At 41.1% G+C, this 16,743-nt stretch overlaps 1 protein-coding gene across 2 annotated transcripts in view; it reads left to right on the forward strand.

Moving 5' to 3' along the window:
• Positions 1–16,743, forward strand: part of LOC149864300 (poly(rC)-binding protein 3-like) — an 895,303-nt gene that overhangs the window by 486,102 nt on the left and 392,458 nt on the right. The window lies entirely within an intron of this gene.

Below are 16,743 nucleotides of genomic sequence, written 5' to 3' on the forward strand. Positions count from 1 at the left end.
ATTTTCCTTTAATCAATTATCAGAAATACTGAACCATTTTGATTGACCTGGCTGAACTTTCTTTGAACACACACCTTAACATTTCAGCCCAGTTGCTCTGTTTGGCAAAAGTAAGCAACTAAAAATAGGATCTTTTAATGGCAAGTTTGGAGCTACTTTAATCACCAGCAGAGCTATACCCTATATCACCTATAATAATATGGTACCAATATACCTACCTATATCTTTGGGTTCAGAACAATGCAGGTTGGACAAAAACAGCTGTTTCTGAACCCATGATCATTAAATGACAGTACACTGCATATTATTCCCTGGATTCAAGGTTCAACACACTAACCTTTCCTTTCTTTATCTAACTGACATTAACAGGAAACCATTATTGATATCTAATATATAACACCAGTAAACATATCATATTGATTATGTACTATATAGTTCATTAATGCAAGTTTGCTCTAGGACATCACCTACTCTTTTGTATTACGTGCATAAGAAAGTTTAATATTGTACTTTGTTGTTTCTGATTTCACATCTCTGGGCTGATAAATATGCACTTTTTTCATTAAGAACAATAGGAAAGAACAGTTCTATTTAAGAGGCAAATTATCTATTTAAATATGATTCAGTTTTTCACTAAAACTTAATCCATTTTCATCCCTGTAATGAGGCTTAGTCCTAACTGCTTCTTCATCTTCATTATAACTTTCATCAGTTTAAAAGTGAAATCACATTTAGAAAACTATTTAAGATTCAAGTTTGGTATCATTTTTTGCAGTTAATTATCTCCAAAAAATGTGTCAGGTTCTTAAAATGCAGAATTTGAGGGAGTACTTTACTAAAAATACAATTTTTAAGTTTGATTTTCTAAAAATGTTTTAGAAAGCAAGAGTGCTCTGGCTTTAAGTACCATCGTGAGAACCATTAAATTGACATTATATTTGCCACATAGCACTTTTATAAATTATACCTGTCTTTAAGTTTGCAAAGGGAATCTTAAGAAAGCAAATTCTATTAACACAGCTGGCTGTACTGCTGCCTAATTTATTGAAGAGGGTTGTTTAATAAAATCAGTATAAAATTGAATCTAGTCTTCAAAGATGTAATGGGAGAAGATGTGCTGTATCAAATATGTTTTGCTTTATTTCCTGATGAATGTATGCCAGCTGACAGCCCAAGAGACCCGTGTCTCATTATTCCATTCTGAAACAGCTGTTGAGGAAAACAGATATGACAGCCAGTGTTCTTCTTCATCTAATGAAACCCAACTATATAAACAGAACCATGAGTAGCATTTCAGCGGAAACTCTGTCGTTTGTAGTTAGACACAGAAGACCAAACTCAGAACTGCTGCAAGCAACTGCAATTCTTTTGCCTCCAGTGGAATTGCTGCTGCTTATGTCAGGACTGTGTTTGAACCACAGTGTAATTAATTTAAGGAAGTTGTTAATGCGAGCTCCTTGCAGTAATTGAACCATTAATGTTTCTCAATATTGTTTTACCTGAGAAGTATGCCTGGAGCACCATCCATATTTGTCTCTATTTTACATTTTAATAGCATTCTATCCATTAATGCTCTGATTATGACATCAGAGCAGCAGCTTTGCAAATGAGATATAATTGTAAAACAAATATTGACTCAGTGCCTTAGCTCAAGTGTAACCTGAACAGAAATGATTGGAAGCGGGGACAGAATTCAACATGACCCTAGGATTCTGAATCCCTGGCATTATTGTCCATCTGCCAAAAATAGTGCAGCCAAAATGACTCTATGTTGTAAAAAAAAAAAATATTTCTTTGAGACCTGTCCTGTGGAACAGCCAGAATAATTAAGCCCTGCAGAAATTAGAGCTACAATCAGGAGGCATACATGCAGAGGACGACCACATGCTGATGTCCACGGACAAAAGTTCCTATAGAGTTTTCACACCTGTTGTTACCACGTTCCACTTTCCTTCTCATCTGTGACTCCTAACCTCCTTGTAGCAATGTCACCAATTGCTCACATGGAAAATAGAAAGGAAAACTTGGAATACATTTTACTTTTGTCTTTCTAACAAAGCACAGCATCTGGGAACAAAGCAACAGCCAGCATTGTGTGGCCAGCAAACTCTCTTGCTTTTGTATATTTGCCTCACAGAATCCTGGGGCAGACTTTTCATCCTGCAGCTCTTCACTATCCTACTACTTTGCTTCAGGGTTGTATCTAAAATAAACATCCAAGGGCATTTTGGAGGAAGGAGGAGTGCAGGCATGCTAAAAGCATTTCCTCCTACAAGGATACCTAGTACCTTATTGACTGAGACTGTATGAGTTATAAAGGTTAGACTTCAGGCCTGGCCTTATATTTTTGTTTATTTTCTCTCTTTGTATTAGCCCATTTGCTTTTTTACTCATTATTCCCCCTTATATTGTCATGATTTCCCCACACTATTTGGCAAGTTCTCTCTGTGTCAGTTTCATATGGCTTCAGCATTTGGATATGAGCTGTTCACTAGACTCACTAACTTCTGTAGCTCGTTCCAGAGTTAGTGTAGACTTTCTGATGGTTCTCATACTAGTTTCTGCATGTTTCTATCCCTATTACTAACATACCATGTATTAGTTCATCTTTTGAGATGTGATAAAAAGATGATTCTGCTATTGTGTCTAGTTCAGTCAAGTGAAGGATCCAGGGGGAGCAGTGTTGTAGTCACAACCCCTTTCCCCTGCTGCTACCACCACTCTCCCTGGCTGACCTGGATGTAGGAGGAGTCCCAGAGTTGCTCCTGCCCTGCTCCAGCCATAAGCTGTGGCTGTGAGGGGTAGCAGGCTTGGCAGAGGACAGAGCAACACAAGTTGCATCGTCCTGCATCTGCCCCCCATCAACCCTGGCTCCCCCTTCCCGGGTCCCTGCTGACTGCAAGCAGGCACTGGAAGGAGGAACCTTTCTCTAACTGCTCCCATGCCACCACTGTCCTTGGCTGACCCAGGGGTGGGGGAGAGCCACAGAGCCACTCCCCCCACACTTCAGCCATGGGCTGTAGGGCACAACTGTGTGGCATGCTGGGTTTAGCCAGAGAAAATGATGGCAGCACACAAGTTCCTCCTTTCAGTGCCTCTCCTCTGCCTATTCCTCCATCTTCCCTACTGGCCAGCACTGGGCCCAGTCTGCAAATCATCACCACTGTGCCCAGCCAAGCCCACTACCCCATGCAATTATTCCCCACAGTTCTCAGCTGGAGTGTGGGGGGGTGGCTTTGGGGCTCCCTGCCACGCTTGTCAAACTGAGGACGGTGGGAGCAGAAGAGGGGTGGGTTCACTGTATAGGCAATGCCACAGCACCTAGCTTTTTAATGAGAATGGGGTGGGAGAGTGTCAAAGGCCTTCCTGAAGTCCAGAAAGACTACATCCACTGTAACACCTGTGTCCAATGATTTTGTGACCTGATTGTAGAAGGCAATCAGATTGGTCTGACAGGACCTGCCCCTAATGAACCCATGCTGGTTCCCCTGAGCATCATGCCCCACTTGGTGGCCCTTCACAGATGTGCTCCTGGATAATTTTCTCAAAGAGCTTCCCCAGGATCAAAGTAAGACTAACAGGTCTATAGTTGTCCAGGTCCTCCCTTCTCCCTTTTTCGAAAATGGGGACCACATTGGTCTTCTTCCAGTCTTCTGGCACCTGGCCAGAGCACCACGAGTTCTCATAAATCCATGCCAGGTGCCCCATGATAGCCCCTGCCAATTCCCTCAAAATCCTGGGGTGGAGAGCATCTGGACCTGCTGATTTGAACATGTCCAGCCCCTCCAGAAGTTCCCTAATTCAGTCCTCCCTGACCCTAGACCTGGCAGAGTCTCTCCTGAGCCAGTCCTGAATCCCAGTGGTCCATGCACAAAAAATGGAGGAAAAGAATTTGTTGAAAAGGTCTGCCTTTTCCTCTGGTGCAACCACCAGATTGCCAAGCGTATCCAAAATTGTATACCGTGATAACCAGAATAGTATATAGAATATTAAGCATGGATACTGAAAACGGTTGTTGGCAAAACCATGGTTGGTGAGGGAAACCTGTATTTTGTTCTGTGCGTGAGGAGGTAGCAGCCTTTGCCTATTACAGCCAAGGGTTGCCCTTGGACAAGCCCAACACTATGCATCATCATACTGTAGCATCACCTATTGGGCAGCTATGTATTAGGGCAGATTCCCACTGTGCCCTAGTTCTAGGAATTATTTTCTTAATTTCCTGGTATCATAAATTGCTGCTATATCATATACTAATGCTGGGTAAAGAGATCCACTTTCATCCTACATCCATCTCAATCAGCATTGTGACACTTAATTAACTGACTATGGGCTGCTTTGAAATTATTTTTGAGAATGTGTATTCAGATCCATTTAGGCTGGGAAACTCAGCAGCCTTGAAACAATTTTTGCTTTCAGTGATGCACTGGGTTTACACTCACAAAGCTGGACTGGCCTCTGGGGATGGGACAGAATCATTGAAATGGGTTTTGGAAAGGAGAATCTCCCCAGCCCTCTGGGCATCCTATCCATCTGACTGGTCCAGCCATGTTGTTAGGAACCATTGTGAATGTCAGCCATTGAAAATGATTTCAGAGCATTAGCCACATCTCCACAGAGACCAGGCCTGTAAATGGGCAAGATAATCTATTTCTGTGAAAACATCACTCCCCATAATAACCCTTTTATGACTCAGGCGCACCCTATGATTGACTGATGTTCATTCTTCTTTCTGCTAACTTGTGGTGTTAATGCTGAGTTTGGGCAGGGAACTCTGCCCCCACAGCCCTGAATTTCCTAACATCTCTCCCTCTGATGATGATAGGAAATGGGAAGAGTTGAAAAGGATGGTTGGGGCAGGAGAGTCCATTGCTGTTTCAGAGTATCATTTATACCAGCAGTAGGTCAGGGGTATCTTATTTTTTTTATGTCCTTTATAATATTGAGCGGTGGAGGAGATGTGAACTGGGGAATGGTATGAGGGTTCAGTAACCTGTCAAGGTGGGTGATACAGGCTGGGTAAGTGTCTGGATACAGGTAGCTACAAGTGAAGGGGTACTTTATTTGTTTGAGGTAGCTAATACTTGGCCCTTGGACAGTTATGGTCCTGAGTCTGAGGTACTAGGTTGAGGCTCTGAGCAGCTCCATTCCCTTTCAAGCTTTTCCACAAAGTTCATCTGCAGTCTTAGACAAATCAAGTAATCTCCAACTGCCTCATTCACCTGTTTGTAAAATATAGACAATGCTTTCCTTTGTTTGCATGACTGCTTTGTACTTTTGTAGGGTGTAGTATGTCTTAGCCTTTGTACACTGCCTATATTTCAGTCCCAAGTGCAGCCATTTGGAGAATGAAAAAAGTATGTAAGTGTTCCCTAAGAAAGAGGACTTTTTCATGTATTTCTTTGAAGACTAAAATATTTCTGGATTTAAATCTTCCTAAGATCCTACCCCTCTGCATAGTTTTAGGTTAGCATTGTTCAGAATCCAGTATTCTACATAACCCAACCTGCTGCTGGCCCTTCTCCAAGATCTGGATTGTTGCACATGGTGGTGAGATGTACTTGAGAGTCTGTAGTACTGTATTTCAGATGTGGAACATCAGGGAAGCTCTGACAGCACACCAAGGTAATTCCCAGGGCTGGGAAACAAATCACCCAAGGCAATTCTCAGTCACTGCTAAAGAAATTTTATTCTCCTTGAACCCAATGGATCAAGATACTTCACAGTCACAAGCTCTCTCAGGGCACGTGATAGCCATGTGTCATGACTGGGATATTCTCAAGCATGCCAAGCCTGCATACTCCAAATGTGGAAATGTGCTGGTGAGGCCACCCTAGGAGATCATGATAGAAATACCACAACAGAAATAGTTCCTAAACAGGAGCTTTCATTTTTACATTTCAGTCTGTGTTTGGGTCAGTCAGCTATGATACGTTATTTCATTCTGTGAAAGTATGTGAATCCCTTCAAGCTGACAAAAAGGAATTGCCATGACTTAATTTCCATGACCACCTGTGCTTTCTAATACTGTCTGAAAGTATGTCATACCCATTGCTATTTATCTGTCTAGTGCTATAAAACTCTCAAGATTTCACAAGATAATGTGGCCCCTGGGGTAAGCCACATTACTGAACATCATATCCTATCTATATCTATATCTCTATATGAGAGAAAGAATTTCTGTAATGCCATTCAAACATAAGTGATTGATTAGTGGGACAGCAAGGATCCAACTAGGCTAGAGTGAAGCAGCAGGACAAGCTGCTTCCTTGAAATGAGATTTGACATGATTGCGAGGGGAGCAGAGCTCATATAAAAGACTTGAAAACCTTGATGATGGTGGCAAAGCACAAGATTGGTAACAAACCAGTATTTGCCCATTAGTAAAATACTAAGGCAGAAGGTGGAGGAAGATACTATTGGCCTGATCTTGAATCACTAGAACCAATGGGAACTTCACTGCCATCACTGGGCCAAGTCTGGGACCATTGTAGAAAAAATAAGCTTGACCCAGTCGCACCTATTTAGTTTAAACCAGATACGTGAATTAGGCCATGTAAATCTAGGGCACTTCAGCACTGGTCTCAGGTTGTTCTGCTAGGGCTGTTCTGTAGCACTGAAACTACCTAGTTTGTAGGTTTTGTGGGACGCTGAGTGGGCGTCAGTGGACAAGGCTTTTCTCCTCATCAGGGAGACAATATAAGCTCTACCTTAATTGCAACATGGGAGACCCTTAAGGTAGGAAAATCAGTGGCCACCTCTTTCTTTTCATAATATGGCAACTGCATTTTGTCCCATTTGTATTCCCTTTAAGCATGTTTGTCATTATTTAGCACTTGCAACACATATGCAACCTTGTGCAGTTCTTTTTAACACACTTACTACTTTGCCATGTATACATAGATACAGTAGAGATAACTTGACAGTAGAAGTCATTGCCATCTGTCTCAGCATTATTGATAGACCTAGGAAAATAGCAAAAGCATGTTACTATATAATAGGCCAAAATTATCCCTTTTGTAGCACCATTCATTTTAATGGAGTTACACCAAGAGTTAGGTTAACTCACCGTTCTTGCAGATATTTACTTGCAATTCTATAACACCTTCCTAAAATTATTTACCATTTGCGTTATAAGAACTTATCTTTGACTAGAGATCTGTTTTAAGTATTGAGACATTCTTTGGCTTCTTTCATGGGACCAAATGAAGATAGGCTTTGTATGCTCGACACATTGCTGTTTTCTTTCCTTACTACTTATTAGTATTATTTTGTCCATGATCTAATAAAATAAAGTATAAAAATACAGGAATGTTTGCTAATGATTATATCAGCTAGGGAAACAAATCAGACCTTGGTCCAAAGCAGTCCTTTTCCCTGGAGTACATGTATTGTCATAAACTTCGACAGGGAGGTATAGAGCACCACTGCTATACAGAAGCAGATTTTTTCAGTAACACAAGCCCCGTTGAATATCTCATTTTCCTTTAGCTCATGTGTGAGCAGTGCATGGTAGGCCAGCTTTTTGGAAGAGATGGAAAACCGCACAAAGCAAAAATCTTGGTTTGGTTGTCCCATTTCATCCCATTTGATGATGTCACATAGTTGGAACAACATGCTGATCAAAACAAACTTATTTGGAGTAGTAGCTTTGGCTGTGCAAAAGATGTCCTTCTGTCTAATTCTTCCAAGGTTTGGTGGGAACTTCACTGCATACAATTAGGTGGCGATTGGATAGGAACTGAAATAGGTAGCTCAAGGTTTGCAGGGACCTAATATTTCATCCAGCTCTGCTGGGTGTAATAGCATCGTAGCTTTACTATCTATATGTCAGTTACCTCAATAAAACAGGCAAGTGCAATCTTTCCTTGAATATTTCATCTGGAGATAAAGTCTCTTCTGATAATGCATGGCACACAGCTTTCATGAAAGATGCATTGTGAATAAATTAACTCTAAATACTCAATCTGCCGATACAAAGGCAAAAAGTGTCAGCAGTGGAGAGACATTGATAAATAAATACAGGATACAAAGTAAATTGCTTGGACTGAAGATACATGACAACCTGCATTATATTCTTGTCTTATTTACCCTGATGACAAGAAAAGATTATCGATGAGTAATATACATCTATTGGTTTTTATCACTCAAATCCTTTTACTTTGCCAATTACATCAAGGATTCTTTGAGCAAATATACTGGGACAAGCAGGGAGATAGAGAAATAAGTTTATTACATTTAGGTGCAACAAGTATTTTCAGCTAAAATTATTTCAAAAGAAAATGAGTCATAGATTTTACAACGAGAGGCCAGATTCCACTTTGCTACTGCCACTTAAAGCCAATCAACTCACTTTGGATTTACACTAGGAGAAGACAAAGCAGGATTTGCCCCATTACTTTTATCTTATTGCATCTGTGCAACACAAGTCTACCCCCCCAGTCTTTAGTTAATTACTACATGGCCCCTCCAACTTCTAAGTGGCTGTTCTAATGAAAACCTTAACCCACAGTGAGTCAAGATGGAAGAAATGGGCTGTTTATTAGCATTATTTCTCAAATCAAAGGACTGCTCTGGTGGAGCAGAGCCAGTGAAATGACTGCTGTACTGCCAGTCCCTCCAGAGTAGAGAACATTTTAAGAGAACAGCAAGGTATATCCGGAGTTGCCCTGTGATCTAATGGTTCCTGATGAGGCGTAACAAGCAGGTTGTGCGCCACTGGTGACAGGGGCAGTGGCAGGAGTGGCTGTCACTCTTGAACCCCTATCTCCTTTAAGTGGGCATCTAGGACTGGTGTCTCAGATGTCCCCTTTTCATTACTCTACTTTTTCCTGGCATTATTTTGCAGCTGCAGTGCCAGTTAGAGAAACCTTCGGGCCACTATAAGTGAAGTTGAGAAAGCACATAGCACAGGTGGCCCAGAAAGCACAAACGTTGCATAAATCTAATGTAATGCACATATACACACATGCACATCAGCCCCTCACCTCCCAAATTGTATGTGTTCCCAGGTGCAACTCCACTATCATCATTAGAGACACATCAGGAATAAATGTGGCCCATTGCTTATTTTATTGCTATCAGTATGAAATTCTGATTGTCACTTTATCGCTCTGCACGCTAACTGAATACATTATTCAACCAGGCATCCAAAAGATTTCCATCTACTCAGATATGTTGAGCAATTTTCATATGACAAAGCTTTTATTCTTATGGGATAGTATTGTTAAAGTTTACTTTGGTAAAGTACATTAAAAGAAAATTCAATAATCTCTACAAAGCTACAGTAGTGAGATGCAGGTTCCCTGTCTGGATGAAGTTATTATAGTAAAATGCATAATACCAGGGACTCCTTCAATAATCTTTAATGCATATTTACCATGTAAATCAAATTATAAGGCAAAGATAGAATCTTACTATAGCTGTTGAAAGTATAGGCTTGAAAGAGAGTTGAAATGAATATTAAGTTCCTTTTATATGTACTCTAGAAAGTGAACAATCTTTGCTTTTCTCCCAAAATGCTGCATATATAGCAGTAAATCTTCAGTTCATAGCACATTCTTTTCTGGTATCCTTGCTACCACAGTCCCTCCTGCCTATGTGGCTACTACCAGAAATGCACCTTCACTTTACTAGCATAAATTTCATGGCATTGGAATAACAGCAAGTATTAACAAATAGAAATGAAGCCAGTTTTTTTTTCTAAGAGACAGGCAGCAGTAGGAAAGATCTTTCTGATATTGATAGCTGTGGTCTTCTTTCATTTTCTCACCAAATAAAAATAGTTTGCTAAAATGACTTTTTTTCTGATAGGGCCATCTCTTGTTCTCTAACTGCAGTTTTGTTCTGTCTGTACAGTGCACGTTTGAGCGGTAGCCTAGTCCAGGATGCAGACTCAGTGGCATTATCATGGTAGGAATAATAAACACTGTTGTATTATTCTGATTATTAATTGATCTTTTTTTCTCTCTCCAAAAGGACCAAGAAAATCCACCTATAATCCAGCCCCATTCAGTTTGGACTTTTATTTATTCAGTATTTGCGTTCATGAAATAAAAGTGCCAAGTCAGAAACTTTTTTGGGTTGTTTTCTATTGGAATATTGCTAGTATATTTAACTCTTTGAGACTGTTCCTAGGTTATTTGGGTCTTCTATGAGATTTTGTAATGGCAATAGTAGTACAAGGTATCCAGGTTTTTGCCATATTAGTCTAGAGGCAAAAGGAATTAAAACATGTGGCAGAGGTGATATTTTTTTATTAGACCAACTAGCTTTCTGCAACAAAAAAACCCTTTATTTGCAAGCTTTCAGGCACGGGCACCCTTCATCAGACATAGGAAACTGCAAAGTTTTTAAAAGTTCTGCTAGGTAGAAATGAAAATTCATATTTCACAAGAGAGCTGCAGATGTGGTGAAGTTTCCTGTTTGGAACAGTTCATTTTGTGCAGATTAGGCTCAGAGAAAAGTTGGAAAAGTCTTTTTACCTAAAAGTTGTCTGGTGGTAAGCAGGATATAGAAACATATTTCCTTCTGGTTATGATGTTCATAGAAGAGTGGAAAGATGTAATGCTCTTCTGGGCAGGAATCTCTTTTGCGGAGAGGTATCTCTGAGCTCTGTTGGAATGCAGATTAGCTCGAACAAAGGCGAGAGCAGGGTCTCAGGTTTCAGGTGGTAAATTTTGCTTCCTTTTAAAATTATGAAGTTTTCACTTCAAAAAGCACCTAAAATTTGATATTTCCCATGTGTCAGGTATCCAGGTTGTTGTTCAAGGCCTTCATCTATGGTTACTGACTTACATTTAGGAGAATATCTGTTTCTCCTATAATTGAACCTGAAAATGTGGGGTCAACTTATATTCAGGGTCATTCCTAGGGTTGATTGGGAACACTATAGGTGCATACAGTTTCAGGATATGGAGGTTCCAGCTTTATTTCTAAGTTATCTGGTTGTTAGCACTTTTTCCCATTTTGAAATTCTACACAAAACATTGGATTCTAGTAAGGAACAGCTAGATAATGAGATGTGACAAGATAACGTATTGCAGCTCTGCTAAGCACAGGGGAGAAATATACCTCTAATTGTGATGAGTTTCTCCCAGCTCCACTTCCTCAGACAGATGCTAAATGACAGAAACGTATTATCATTGTCCCCAGGTGTCTGTTTCCAATCTCTCTCGATACTTGTCATAAGGGAAGTGCCAACCACCAACTAAATCCTTTTATAGTCTGCTGCTGGGGTATAGATGAGGGCAGGTTGTGACCCTGTCTTACTTCTTTTTGCCTTCATGCTTCTAATGTCTGTCTTTATCTTCCCTTGTTGCCCTTTTTCAGGTACTGAAGTCTCATGCCTCTGTAGTCTGTCCTTTCCCTGTGCTACCACTTCTAGGATTACCTGCCATTTCTGAGACATTTCTTGCACCTATGTTCCCCACCATCCACTGGTTCTGCTGATTGCAGCAGTTGCTCTTAAGTGATTCCCTTGATCTCTGTGCAGATGCCCCTGCCTTATACTGTTCTTCTCAACCCTCCACTGAGATCAGTTCTCACCTTGTTTTATCCGTCATTCCACACGTGGCTTCACCTGGCCCAAGCTCTCCCTGCGGTTGCTGGTCACACCATGCTCTCCCAAGCCTGGCCTGCCTTTTATCACCTACTTTTAGGGTGTTGAGCCTAACCTGCCAGTCCCATGCTGTACCCTGTGCCTGACCTTTCCTGGATGCACATTTCTGGTCATTTCAGATAACACAGAACAAACTGGGCAGAGGCTAGTCTAGCTCCTTTGTCCTCCTTGCATGACTCCTGGCTCTAATTCTACCTTCAAATGATTCTAAGCAGTGAGGGAGAACAGTGGTGTGCCAGATGGATCGTTAAAATATAAATATAATAAAGTTTAATAATTCAGTTCAGCTAAAACAAACACAAGCCAAAGATAAGCCCTTTGGGGCTGGAAATGTCTTCTTTATGTAGTACTCAGCACAGTGGAGTCCTGGAGCACCTAGGCGACCGAATTCGAGATTCTAGCTGTCTATGGACAAATCACAGTAAGCCAATGGTGCCTAACCTTTTTTTTTCCAAGTGGGCCAAATCTCAGAATCAGGAATGGGCCAGGGGCTGCATAGGAAAGCATTATAGTGCTATACTTTGCCATATCCTAATATAATGTATTTTAAGTAATATTAGAAAGGAAAGGATAAGCTTTTAGTATTCTGGGCTTATTAATACAAAATTAAAAAACCAATATTCTGTACTATTATTTTAAATTTTATAAAAATAATTAAACTTGTGCATGGCAGAGGAGGTACTGAAACTGTCCAGACTGGGCTGGACTCTGCCAGGATGAGCCATTGCTCTGGCCTTGCAAGCTGCATGTAGCCTGTGGGCCAGGAGTTGAGCACCCTTCATTAAGCAGTGGTGTCCAGTTCAGGGGTCAGTAAAATATGGCCTGCAGAGTCACTGAATCCAGCTTGTGGAGCCAGGGGACTTCAGGAGTGTGTCACTGGCAGAGAGTTTTGCCCATGCCTACACTGGTGTCAGGTAGCAAAGTGCTGGCCCCACACCACAACCAGGGAGCGCAGAGGCAAAGCCAAACCGAGTTGTTCCAGACTGTGACTCTGAAACATTGCCAGCCGCTGTCCTAGCTAGATAGGAAAATCTCAGTGTACAGGAAAGCTTTCTTTTTCCCACCCTGTCCTGGGATTTCAGGGAAGGGAGAAAGGGGGAAGAAAAGACCTGAAATGTTAGAGATGTGCTGTTTTATTTCTGAAAGAAGCATTTACACTTTGCCGCAGAGTCTGCTTTGAGGCAGGGGATATAACAATTTAATGACCCAGTACTGTGCAATACAACACAATGGGGTCTGCTTTGCTGTGCACTGTGAATGGCTGTCACTTAACATTAGCCGGTTTGATTGCTCAAATTTCCTGCCATTTTATTAACCAGTGCCAGGAACCGCTGAAATACTTGGAGTAGGAGTACCGCTACAAATCACACAATTAGTTAGCTGGTTTTGACACATGGGAGGTTGCTGCTTTGTTTCATTGTCATTCTTCCCTGGATTTTAAACTCATTTATTTTTAAAAGAATATCAGAAGCCTATATTCAGGGGGAGTTTCTAGGAATTCCTAGTGAATCATTTACTGGGAAAGGGGTAAAGAGTGGAGAAAACTCTTGGAAATAATATAACAGGTTTTAAAAGTTTAATTTCACCTTTCAGAAGAAATGTCACAGGCAGCAATAATCAAAAGAATGTGACTAGTACCACATTAATCAGTATGAAAAGAGATAGAGCCAAAAACATCCAAAGAGCAAAATAAACCTATGATCAAAGAAATCATTAGTCTTTTCCATTCTTGGAAGAGCCTCAAAGGCAGTATTTTCTTCAAGAATTAATGGCAGAAAGAAATGGAGTTTCAGACTTTCTCTTCATGATGTCAAAAGCTGAAAGCTCAGTGCCAGAAGAAGCTTTTAGAGACTTGGACACTATTATGCATGATGCTAGCACATCAACATTTATGTTATTTCTATTTATCAACAGCATTTACAGAGGAGAACAAATACAAAGGCAAAGTGGTTCTGTATTGTGTCTTCCATAAACTCACTGACAATCAATGAAACTCCCTGAAACACTTAAACCTTTATATGGATAAAAGGGAATATAGGGTGGTATAACATGCACTGTGAATAGGCTGGAAAAGGTGAATATTATACCAGGTTAAGTCATAAATACGTTAACCTTTGAAAACCCCCATTGCCCTGGGTAGACATGATGTAACCCTTTGAATTAATGTAGGTTTCCTCCAACTTGGAGAATTTTGCCTCCGGACAGTTGAAAGGGTAAATTCCTCCTGGTCTCTAGTATTATGGGTGAACATAGCCCAATACTAATACAGACTTTTGGTCTGCCTTATTTCTTCCCAGACTGCTTCAAGCCTTCTTGCACATAGCCACTCTGCTCTCCTATCTGTTCTCTAGTGCTCTGGAGTTCATGGTAACTATATACCACTCCCGCATTAGATTCTGGTATTTTCAAATGGATTCAAGCCCTTGAAAGCCCACCCACAACACCTTCCTTCCTACAACTACACTATCCTAAACCTTCAAGGATTCCCACTTGCCATGTCAGCACCTTCACCTCTGGAACCTGAATTTAATGGCCCCTTACACTATTGGCCTATAGCTATCTGCACTGTATTTCTCATTTTCTTTTATTTTTTTCAGATTCCTGTAGACATTAACAAAGAAAAGCTAGATAAGGAATGCCTAAGGCTATGCCTACTTGCTGGCACTCAGAAAAATGAAGGTCAATCGATTTAGGATGTGGAGCCAATGTACATAAGTTAATGCATGTTAAACACCTGGGTTGACATTCTTGTTCAGGAGTAAAGGGGTTCAGATCTCTGGAACTTAGTCCTCCTCAGAGCAGTGCAAAGCTCTTTTACTCTTGAATGAAAATAGACGTGTGGATTTAACATGATTTAGTTTATAGCCATTGGGTCCACACGTTTAACTGATTCCTCTTAACTTTCCTTGCCCCCCTGTAGTCAGGCCCTGAACAGCGTGGGTGCATTGGACACTGGTATGAAACAACAATTTTGAATTCATCTTTGGTTTTAAAAAACATATAAATAAAATGAAAGTATACAGAATTCAAACAAACAAACCCAAGCAGATTTTTCATGCTGAATGTAAACTAAATTATGCCTACAAAATATACCTGGTTGCCAAATCCAGGATTGACTTTGCTGCATGGATTGATCTGCTGATGCTTGCAATAAGCATTCTGGATTTCACTCTGTGTTGCAAACCCATTTGCGATTACTGGAAGCAGATATAAAACCATGCTGAGATCCTTCTAAACAGACATGACTGTTGCCTACAAACAATAATCACTAAACAACTGATTAACACTAAACATTTATTTAAAATGAAAAAAAATTTTGTTACACCACAACTCGTGTTTTGGGAACATCTCCGAGGACCTGTTGAATAGCTTAGGCTTCTCTGTTTCCTATGTAACCTAAAGCCCAGAAGACCACTAGGCATTTCTGTGCCAGCCTGCTGATGGGGAGAGGGAACTCCCCACATAAGAGAGATGTGGGACTGGTCTGGAGGAGAACTTTTGCAAATAAAGTCTTTCATTTCCACAGTACAACACCTAATTGTTTCCCTCTAAAAGCCATTGCATGAAGGAAATGGTGTTATTTTTACAGTAACTCTCTCATGTTCTCTTGAGTTTTTATGCCCATACCAGTGACTGGGCACTAAGGCTAAACCTGGGTGGTTCAGCTGTTGTCATGATGATTTAAGTTATGCAGTATGAACCTGCTAATGACGTTTTGTGCAGGCTTTTATCAGTGTAGCAGATCAGTTTTAGTCCAGTATGTCCTATGACTCTTAAGGAACAGGACTATGGCATATGTGAAAGCTAAAGGAATAAGCAGATTTGTAGGATGGGTTTGTTTAAGATGTCTCAGAGCAAAAGAAGTACAATGCCCTTATGAAATTCCCTGTCCTTGCATGACATAAATAATCCAATCTGAGCACAGAGGTATCTGCAAACACCTAACTCTGGATATACGGTTCATCAGTATTATGACCCAGTTATCAACTTTAATCACCAGTGTATATAGAACAAATTAGTACTTTATAGTAGCACTGCTTTTGATATCGGATAAGTCATGAGAGGCACATCAAAGCCATTCCCTGTGCATCACAGATTTTCTTCGGTTTTACAGTTTAATTAGCGAGTTTTACCTGTTTTTTTTACTGTAATGTCTCTATATCAACTATGAAATCTGTAATGTAATTTTCACAGATAATTTATCAGAGGGTACAGGATTCCTGTAGCACCAATTAACCTCAAGGAATTCCTCAGTGCATTTGTGAATATGTATATCACGTTTTATATGAGGCATAAAGTGCAAATGCATTTAAGGAATTTCGGTTAGCAACCAGGTATTCATATTGTGAAAATAAATAATCGTTTTTTAATGATCAAGACATTATAAAATTGTGTTATTTCATTCAGGCCCTAAGCTAGAAGCAGCCTTTAGTGGCAATTCTCCAAGAGCAGGTCAGTAATCTAGGCCGTGTGTAGACGAAACAAGGAACGTGTGTGCACGACACTTTAAAGCAGGCTGAATGCTTTTGCACCGCTTTAATGGTGTTGGTGTTTGCATGCCTCAGCGGCGTATTGCACATTAATTCCAGCCACTGTAGGAAATTCGCCAGCGTAATGCGCCTTAAATGACTTGGGTAAGAGTTTTAGTTTGCTGCCCCTATAGCTGCCGAGCAAAGCACCAGGCTCTGTGCAGCTCCACAGCTCTGCAGGAAGCCCTGCAGGCAGCCTGGCAGCAGACCAGGAAAGCAGCTCCACCCAAGAAAAGCGGTGAGCCTGATCTTTTTTTTTCCTCCCCCCAGAGCCTGCCGGCCTGCCTGGCTGAGCTGTGCAGGGGCCCAGTGCTTCCCTCCTGGCTGCAGTGCCCCGTGGGACTCCCCAGGCCAGGTGCCTATGAGTGGGTGCCACCGGGGGGGGGGGGGGGTGCAGCTGCCATGGAGGGAAACACTAGCGCCCCCCAGCCCAGGGACTGCTCCGCCTGTGGTAGCTTGCCCTCACATCCCCGCCAGAGAAGCAGGTAAGTCAGCAAAGTGTGTGCATGACACAGGGGTTTAATCAGCCCTAAATTGAAGCGGTGTTTTTTAAAACCCACCACTTCAATTTAGGGCCCCTGTTTCATCTACACACAC

This window comes from Crocodylus siamensis, chromosome 5 (assembly GCF_052110815.1).
Source record: "Crocodylus siamensis isolate JL-2025a chromosome 5, ASM5211081v1, whole genome shotgun sequence".
In the NCBI taxonomy this organism is placed as follows: Eukaryota; Metazoa; Chordata; order Crocodylia; family Crocodylidae; genus Crocodylus; species Crocodylus siamensis.